The sequence below is a fragment of the Meles meles genome, chromosome 2, assembly GCF_922984935.1.
Source record: "Meles meles chromosome 2, mMelMel3.1 paternal haplotype, whole genome shotgun sequence".
Taxonomy (NCBI): Eukaryota; Metazoa; Chordata; class Mammalia; order Carnivora; family Mustelidae; genus Meles; species Meles meles.
In genome coordinates, this window is record NC_060067.1 from 147447800 (window position 1) to 147456509 (window position 8710).

The following is an 8710-nucleotide window of genomic DNA, read 5'->3' on the forward strand; positions in this document are numbered from 1 at the left end:
TACATTACGGGCAGGAATGTAAAAGAGTGCAATAGCTGTGGAAAACAGTATGGCAGTTCCTCAACCAGTTAAACATAAAATTACTGTATGATCCAACAATTCTATTGGGTATATACCCAACATAACTGAAACCGGGGACTCAAACAGGTATATGTACACCCATGTCCAGAGCAGCATTATTCACAGGAGCCAAAAGATAGAAACAACCCAATTGTCCATCTATGGATGAATGGCGTGCACACGCGCATGTGCGCACACACACACACACACACACACACTGAAACATTACTTAGCCTTAAAAAGGAGTAAAATTCTGATACATGCTACAGTGTAGAAGAAGCTTGAGGACATTATACTAAGTGAAATATGGCAGATGCAAAAAGGCAGTGCTTGTAGGATTCCCCTTATGTGAATGCTTAGACAAGTAGTCAAAATCAGAGACAAAGTGGTATGGTGGTTGCCAGGGGCCGAGATTGGGGGAGGAATGAGGGTGTGCTGTTTAATGTGCTTCGGAGTGTGGTCTGGAGATGGAGAGTGGTGATGGTTGCAGAACAATGTGCATGTACTTCACGTGACAACGGTATGCTTAAAAAGTCTAAGATGATACATTTATATTCTGTATATTTTGCCACACAAAAAATTTTTCCTGACATAAGATGAAATCTGCCTCTGTATCTTACCTGTTGAACTGCTGTACGTGTTCCTAAAATAAATTTACTGCTTCTTCTAAGAAAGATCTTCAAATATAAATAAATATGTTTTATGCGGGTCACCAGCATAGATCTGCCTTTGTAAGGGATTGGGACTGCCTCATTCTAGGTAAGGACAACACACATTTCCCTTAGTTGTTGAAGGTTTATATTCTTGTCTTCTCTGCTTTACTTTGGGGAAAATGGCTTCTGGAGATTTAAATCTGTTTTCATTTAAATTAACTACTTCCGGGGCGCCTGGGTGGCTTAGTCATTAAGCATCTGCCTTTGGCTCCAGCATGATCCCAGGGTCCTGGAATCGAGCCCCGCATCAGGCTCCCTGCTCAGTGGGGAGCCTGCTTCTCCCTCTGCTACTCCTCCTGCTTGTGTTCCTCTCTTGCTGTGCCTCTCTCTGTCAAATAAATAAATCTTTAAAAAAAAAATTAACTACTTCCACTAACCCCTTTCCCCATATATAGGACTTTATATACCTCCTGCTTCTATATTCTCTGCTTTGTGCTTTTTTTTTTTTTTTAAAGATTTATTTGTTTGTTTGAGAGAGAGAGTGAGAGCGAGAGCTTTGGCAGGAGGCAGGGGCAGAAGGAAAGGGAGAGAGAGTCTCAGGCAGACTCCCTGCTGAGCACAAAGCCTGAAGGGGGGCAGTCTCAGGACAATGAGATCACAAACCAAGAGTCAGACACTCAACCGACTGAGCCACCCAGGGGCACCCCTGCATTGCACTTTAAATGAACACATAGTTAATATATTTGACTAAGTTTCTCAACTTGCCTTCCAAGGATTATTTCTTTCCCCTGGAAAGTAGGTTGAATGCAGGTTTGCCGGTCTTCGGAATTTCCAGGACACTTTCTTAATCACACTTGACTTCTGGTTCAAGCGGCTCAGAAGTGGGACATTAGTGTAATGTTAGTTACATTGCCTTTTCTCAGCATCATATTATCATTATTGATTTCCTGAATAATAATTGCTGAAGATGAAGATGTACTCAGATAGCACTTAAAAGCCAAACTCTCATCTGCCCTTGAGACAAAAGTTCTTATGAGTTTAAGTTTCTTGATTCGAACTTGCAGATCCATCTCACAATTGCTAATTCTTAAGCTCCTCAAACTGGAAGTGCAATAACAGATTTGCCTCTCACAGTATTTGCAAAAAATGTTGTGTTCACTTCAGGGGCCCCTGGGGGAAAGCAAACATGAAGAGGTCAGAGAAAAACCACAAAGATAAAGAAAGGCTGGAAAGCTGGCTGTGGGAGAAGACGGGGAGAAGCTGGGGACATGCACATCAGTGACCCAGACCCATCACCATAGCCTTCACACTGGACAGTGCCAGGGTCAAGGCTCGCTGTTGACAATGTACCTGGAGAAGAAAAAGCAAGCCCGGTGAGTTTAAGTTCCATTTTTTAATTGAAATTCACTACAGAGAGTTGTTTTTTTCTAAAGGAATAGTCCTAAGTGTTAGCTTGTGATGGGTTGCTGAGGATTCTAAAGTGTTTTCTCACTGCAATAATTTTGCACATGGTGGCCAAGACTGCAGGTGACCTCATTCAAACATACTTAATGCCTAAGGCAGCCCAATGTTTTGTAAACCACTGGTGGCCTTACCAGAGAGCTGAAAAATCATTCTATCTTAGCATCACTAATGATCAGGCAAGCGGATATTAGTTGTCCTCTGATGTCATTTTCTGTCTGGCCACAAATGTTTAAAAGGAGATTTTAGCTATTCTAGTTTCCAGGAGACATAGGAGAAATTAGACAAATTAGACAAATGCCGTGAGGGAATAAATAGACAAATCTAGAAAGTGTGACATTTTACAGCTAGCCCCACCTCCTCAACAGGTCAGCCAATGAAAAAGGGGTATTTTTCTAGATTAAAAGAGACTTAAAGGAGCATGGCAACCAGCTGCACTGTCCTGCATTAGATTCTGGTTTGGAGAAACCCACTGTAAGGGACATTCTTTGAACAACTGGGAAAATTTATATTTGGATTAGATATTAGATGCAGTGAAGAACTTACTAATTTTATCAAATATGAAATGAACTTTATTAAATGTGATTATTTTTGGCATATAGAAGAATGGTCTTATATTTTAGAAATGCTTTTTGGGGATATATAATTTAGTTTTAACTACCAAGGCAGGAACAAAAATGACATGATTTTGAAAAAAAAGAATGTAAAGTATCTAGGCTTGGCACATAATAGGAGCTCAGGAAACGATAGCTCTTTTTACTTTCATTTGCCCCTTCTTTGTTTGTCCATGAGGAGAATGGTAGCCCAGAATGAGCAGCTTCACATGGCAACATGCGTGACTTTGGAAAAGTGACCTAGCAGTAGTGACTAAGGCCGAGGAAACCAGTGGCAACTAAGGTTCAAGATTTTGCTGGTGAGGGGGCACCTGGTTGGCTCAGTGGGTTACGCTTCTGCCTTCAGCTCAGGTCATGATCTCAGGGTCCTGGGATTGAGCCCCACACCGGGGTCTCTGCTCAGCGGGGAGCCTGTTTCCTCCTCTCTCTCTCTGTCTGCCTCTCTGCTTACTCGTGATCTCTCTCTATCAAATAAATAAATAAATAAATCTTAAAAAAAAAAAAGATTTTGCTGGTGAGAACTAGAGGTCAAGATGGATACTATGAGGACATCATTGTGCCTCTGACTCTTGTCAGCTCCTTTGGGTTGGTATGGGCTTGGGAACTGTGGGTTGCACTTGTAATAAAAGACAGCAAACAAGATATGTGTAAGTTTGAATAAAGAGACTTAATCCAAGGAAGTGACAGCAGATGTCCTGTGGAATAGCCTCAGAGCAGGAGAGGTAGGGATAATTAGCTTACAGTTTGTTTTTTAGATATGTCAGGGCAACTTATGATAGATTTGGAAATTGGCAGAAAAGATCACTAGGTGTCCTGTCTAGTGCATTTTTCTGTGTTCTCTGTGCCTCCCATCACCTTTGAGCTCTTTTACAACTCTGTAAGTTGTAGAAAACTGATAACAATATAAGAGATTCTTGAATATAGGAATAACAATTAATTTTGATTGGTAGAGATGCAAGCCATTCTTGCCTTGTGGTTGTCGACCACTTGTCTTAGTCAGCTCAGGCTGCCCTAGTAAACTGCCACAGACTGGACAGTTTAAACAACAAAAATTTATTTTCTCACAGTTTTGAGGCTGGAAGTCCAAGATTTGGGTGCCAGCAGGCTCAGGTTCTGGTGAAAGCTCTCTTCCTGGACTCTTACTGGGCCCTCACGTGGCAAAGGGAAAGAAAGTGAGAGAGAGAAAGGGTGTGTACCCTGGTATCTCTTTTTATAAGGATACTATTTCCATCACGAAAGCACCACCCTCATATCTCATCTAATCCTAATTACCTCCCAAGGTCCTGTCTCTAAATACCTTCACATTGGAGGTTAAGGCTTCATGGGCGCTGATCAACACTCTTAATGTGTAGAGGAGTATATTTGAGGGGGCAGTTTTCCACACCACCAAGCACTTCTCCAATACCAGCTAGATGTTCTACACTTCAACTCAATGCTGACACTATCTTCCCAGAAATAGCGTCAGAGTTTCCAAGTGAAGGGCTCAGCCCCAAGAAATGGCACTCCACTTAAGCTATCAATCACAGACCCAGGTTATTTATTGTCTGTACTTCTGACTCGCTGTAAATCCGAGGTTCACACACCCTCCTCCCTGGGTTTGATTAATTTGCCAGAGTGACTCACAGAACACAGGAAACTTGTTTATTCACCAGATTACTGATTTATGACCAAGGCTATCAAAGGATAATAATCAATAACCCTATAAAAAAGATACATAGGGTGAGGTCCTGGACAAATAAGCTTTTGTTTTTATGGAGTCTGGGGCCCAGCATGGTGGTATGTGTGAGCCATCTGATTCCACAGCCTGGAGGGTCTCCAAACGCTCTCTTTTATGTAGGCAGCATTGATTAAATCATTGGCCATTGATCATTGATTCAGTCTCAAGAAATCAGGGCATGGACTAAAAGTTCCAAACCTCTACTCATGGTTGGTTCCCCTGACAGCCCACATCCTTAGCTTCTTTCTAAAAGTCACCTCATTTACATAGCCCGGTTTGTTAGTAAGGAGCTTGTCGTGAATAACAAGACTTTCATTTCACCTTTATGGATCTGAAATGCTTTTTGGCAATGAGGTCAAGAGACCAAATATTATTATTATTTTTTTTAAATTTATTTATTTGACAGAGAGAGATCACAAGTAGACAGAGAGGCAGGCAGAGAGAGAGAGGGGGAAGCAGGCTCACTGCTGAGCAGAGAGCCCGATGCGGGACTCGATCCCAGGACCCTGAGATCATGACCTGAGCCGAAGGCAGCGGCCCAACCCACTGAGCCACCCAGGTGCCCCGAGACCAAATATTATAACAAAAGATACTCTTATGGCTCAGGAAATTCCAAGGGTGGTGGGAGCTGTGAGCCAGGAATTGTTGATGAAGATGAAATACATGTGAGACATATACTTTCCTCATCTGAATGACCAAATACATATTCCTCATAAATCATGATATCATAAGGTTTCAATATATGAATTCAAGGGGGAAACAAACATTCAGTTTATAACACTTTGCCTCTAAACTTCTTAATTCATGCCCTTCTTGCATGGAAAATACATTCACTCTAGCCCAACAGCCCCCAAAGTCTTAATTCATTCCAAAATTAACTCTAAAGTCTTAGGTCCAAAGTCTCATCTAAATATCATCTAAATCAGATATGGGTGAGACTAGAGGTATGATTCTTTGCTAAGGGAAAATTCTTCTCCAGCTGTGAACCTGTAAAAACTGCTTCCAAAATATAATGGTGGGACATGCAGAGAGTAGACATATATATAAGAGGAAGTTGTAAGATCACTTCATCTGTAGGCTTTTTATGCTTTAGGAGCTTTTCTCATGGAGGTTACAATTTGCATAACTCTTTAAAAAAAGATTTTATTTGTTTATCTGACAGAGAGAGATCTAGAGCACCTGAGGGAGCACAAACACACTCCCCACTGAGCAAGGAGCTCAACTATGTGGGGCTCCATCCCAGGATCCTGGGATCATGACCTGAGCCAAAGGCAGATGCTTAACTGACTGAGCCACCCAGGAGCCCCTACAATTTACATATCTAAATAGAAACTAGGAGCAAGAAGACAGGTTAGTGTTGAAGGGGTTAGGAAAAAATCTCCCCAAAATGTGCCACTTTGACAGGTACACTATTTTGAGCTGAAGACGCTTAAGACCCAGCAGATTCTAAAGAAAATTCACCTCTCCCTTAAACTACCTAAAACATTTTAGATTGGGGGCCTGGCCCAGAAAGAGGGCTACTGCTGAGAGATAACTTTTTTTTTTTTTTTTTTAATCACAATGACCTATCTGAATGGCAAGACAAATACAATTGCTAAACATCTGCTTTTCTTAGCCTCTTGTGACTCACCCTTCTCTTTGAAGCTTCAGGTTTATCCCATTTCTTAGCTCAAGATGGCATATAATCCTCAATTGTCTGGATTGTCCTGGGGTCTCATTTTTTTGTGGGGTCCCCATATGTATGTAATTGAAATTGTTTTTCCCTAGTTAATCTATTTATTAATTTGATTATTAAGCCAGTCAGAGAACTTAGAAGAAAAGTACATGGAAAGTTTTTTCCTTCCTCTCCTACAGTGTGTTATCTTAGTATAAAGTGTAAGGGTAGAGAGTAAAGTGGTGGTGGACACAGCTTTGGTGTTGGTGGACAAGTTTACGGCAGAAAGCATAGAGATATTTAAAATGAAGAAGACCTAAATAGCAGCCACCTTATGTTCTATAACAACTCTCTCCCACAAAGGAACATATTGGATTAAAACAATAATAGTTTACTAGCTCATGATATTATAGGTCAGCAGGTTTGGTTAGATTCATCTGGGTGGTTCTTTTGCTGGTCTTGGCTGGGCTCATTCATGTAGTAGAGTTTCCTCATGGATGTGCAGTCAGCTAGCATTTGATGGCCTCCCTCACCTATCTGGCTGGAGCAAGGGGTTCACAGGGCCATATGTCTTCCACCATCAAATAGGCTAGTCTGGTTCATTCGTGTGGTGGTATCAGAGTTCCAAGTGCAGCAGGCAAGGGCAAGACCCAGTAACCAAGTTGTCTTCTAGTGTCCTCTTGCACCATGTTTGCTTTCATCCCACTGGCCAAAGCAAGTAATGTAGTCAAGGCCAGACCTGCATCCGTGGAGACTAACCAAGGGCATGGAAATAGTGCGAGAACTATGACAGCCATTTTTGCAACCCATCTCACGAAATCAAGAATTGTTTTGGGGGAGGGGCGCCTGGGTGGCTCAGTGGGTTAAAGCCTCTGCCTTCAGCTCAGGTCATGATCCCAGGGTCCTGGGATTGAACTCCACATCGGGATCTCTGCTCCGGGGGGAGCCTGCTTCCTCCTCTCTCTCTGCCTGCCTCTCTGCCTAGTTGTGATTTCTCTCTGTCAAATAAATAAAATATTTAAAAAAAAGAATTGTTTTGGGGGAAAGAGTGCAGAGTAGATCTAGAGGATGAAGCAAGAAGAATAAAAAAAAAAATGACTCTACACCAGTATTTATTGAGTAAATACTGTAGTATCACGTTCTGTGCTAGGAATAGAGATTTTAGAAAACAGTAATGAATTACACCTAACCCTATTCTAAAGAAGTCCAGAGTCTGATGGGGGAAAAGATATATAAACAGCTTAAAAACAGCCCACCAGAGGTTAGGCTAGAGCTATGTGCTAGATAGGGGTTTAGAGAACATTTTCTGTAAAGGCCTATCTAGTAAATACTTTGGCTTTGCGGACACCACAGCCTCCAAGTTACTGGACTTTGCTTTTATTGCAAAAAAGAACCATATACAGAATGTGAGCAAAATGGCCAGTTGAGGAAGACTGACAGTGAATCCATTAGGGTACCAAGAAAGGGAAGCCGGGTTTGAGGGGCAAGAGAGGTTTATGTAAGTGGGAAGCAGATGAATTCAGTTTTTAAACAGTTTGAAAACGTTCAAGTGGATGTGATTGATATCTAAGGGCATATGGAACGCTAGGTCTGGGTCTAGGTGCGGCCTTCAGGCTTACATGGGGGTGAAAATCAGTAACTGAAGCTGTGAGTTGGAAGAATTTCATTTGGAGACTGAATGTGAAAAAGAAAAGGGCCGAGAAGCCAGGATGAGCCTTGTACAAATCATTCAGTTAGGGTAAGCAACAACCAGAAGCTTTCGAGCAGAGAGAGAAGCATCAGAGAAAGAGCCAGGGAAGGGTCATGTCCGTGCTGGGAAGAAAGAAGAGAGTTACAGGAATGAGTGGGTGGTCAGGAGAGGTCAAAGGGAATGAAGAGTGAGAATGGGGTGGGGAGATGGGCAATAAGGGGGATATTGTTCTAAGGATGTCAAGCTGGCCCTTTGGGCAAACTCCTCTGGTTTATACACATTCAAAATAACTTAGTAATTAGAAACAGTGCAAAAAGACATGCAGGGACATTGCTAAGTAGTAAGTATAAATCTTTCTGCTAAATTTATTTCTGTAATATGTGGAAGAAAAGTCAACACCATCTACAATTAGCATGTACTACATTGGGATTTTTTTCAAGACTTCTTGGTAGGTTTGGAAAAGGAATTTTATTGGGGAAACAATTCTACTTATATATTTTTAGAGGCGAACAAGAGACAAGGAAATGTGCATGTAAGGTAAAATGTGCATGTAAGGTCTGAAGCAAAGTTTCTTCCAAATTTCTTTAACTTATATTTTTAAAATGCTACCTAAAATGTTTTTCATGACCTCATCTGAATTCTGAGTTAAGGAAAAAAGAAAGACTGAGACTCCCAGTTTCTCATGTATTTTTATTGATTACATTTAGGTAGTTTCTAATGCAGTGTGTTCTGTAGCAAAGCATTCCAAATTTTTTCGTCTTAATTTGTCAGCCAGGCCTTTAAAGGCTGCTGTTCTGGAATCAGTATCCGAAACTCATTGATGGGTTTGTGCTGTGAAGAATTTAGAACTGAGATTTCACA